Here is a 1,574-nt window from a genome sequence, read left to right as displayed (position 1 = left end):
TTCTTTGAAAAGATTAACGAAATCAGCAAACCATTGGCAAAATTAACAAAAGAAGAGAGGGAGAAGATGCAAATAGCACACATAATAAATCATATGGGTGATGTCACAACAGAACCAACAGAAATAAAAAGGATAACAGAATACTATGAAGAGTTGTAGTCCAACAAACTTGAAAATCTAGAGGACATGGACACATTTTTAGAAAAACATGACCTACCTAAACTAATGCATAGTGCAGTAGAAAACTTGAACAGGACTATAACAAAAGAAGAAATGATCAAGTCATCATAAAACTCCCAACCAAAAAGGCTCAGGCTTTACTAATGAATTTTAGCAAACATTCAGAAAAGACAATCTTACTCAAACTATTTCAGAATATAGAATAGGATAAAAAACTTCCAAATACATTTTATGAAGTGAGCATAACCCTCATACCAAAACCAGGCAAGGACATCACTATAAAATGAAATTATAGACCAATATCTCTGATGAACATAGATGTAAATATTCTCAATAAAACTCTAGCCAATAAAGTTCAACAATATATCAAGAAATTGTACATCATGACCAAGTGGGATTCATTCCAGGGATGCAAAGGTGATTCCGTATTAGAAAAACAATCAGTATACAAATTTAAAAAGGAAAAGAACCACATGATTATATCAATTGATGTAGAAAAGGCATTTGACAAAATCCAACATCCATTCTTGACAAAAACACTCAACAAAGTAGAAATTGAAGGGAAATTCCTCAACATAACTAAGAGCATATATACAAATCCAACAGCCAGTATTACTCTCAATGGAGCAACACTGAAAGTGTTCCTTTTGTGAACAGGAACTAAACAAGGATGCCATTTATCACCACTCATATTCAATATTGTGTTGGAAGTTTTAGTCAGAGGTATAAGGCAAGAAAAAAAATAAATGAAGGGATCCAACAAATGTTGGCAAGGATGTGGAGAGACTGGGACCCTCCTACATTGCTGCTGGGACTGTAAAATGGTTCATCCACTCTGAAAAACGGTATAGTGCTTCATCAGAAAGTTAGAAATAGAAATATCTTACAACCCAGCAATCCCTCTACTTGGTGTATATTCATAAGAAATACAAGCCAGGACATGAGTAGATATATGCACACTGATTTCATCGCAGCACTAGTCACAATTGCAAAAAGACGAGACAGCCCAAATGCCCAACATTGGAAGGATGGATAAACAAACTTTGGTACATACACATAATGGAATACTATGCAACCTTGAAGAATAACAATGAATATGCAAAACACCTCATAACCTGGATGAACCTCAAGGAGAGTATGATGAGTGAAATTTATCAATCACAAAATGGCAAATGTCATATGAGATCATTATTGCAAAAGCTTAATAAAAAGTTTCCATACTAAATGGTTACCAGGGGTGGGAGAGAGGAGAAATAATTCACTGGTTAGAGGCTAGATACCTGTTAACTCAGTGACAAGGAGAGCAATATACAAGAGGGAGGGCAATAAACAAGAAGAGGCAGGGTGGCAAATGAACAATGAAGACAGGAAAGACTTAGGGAGGTATGGTGGTG

Source organism: Chrysochloris asiatica, unplaced genomic scaffold (genome assembly GCF_000296735.1).
Source record: "Chrysochloris asiatica unplaced genomic scaffold, ChrAsi1.0 scaffold00008, whole genome shotgun sequence".
Lineage (NCBI taxonomy): Eukaryota > Metazoa > Chordata > Mammalia > Afrosoricida > Chrysochloridae > Chrysochloris > Chrysochloris asiatica.
This window is presented reverse-complemented; position numbering follows the sequence as displayed.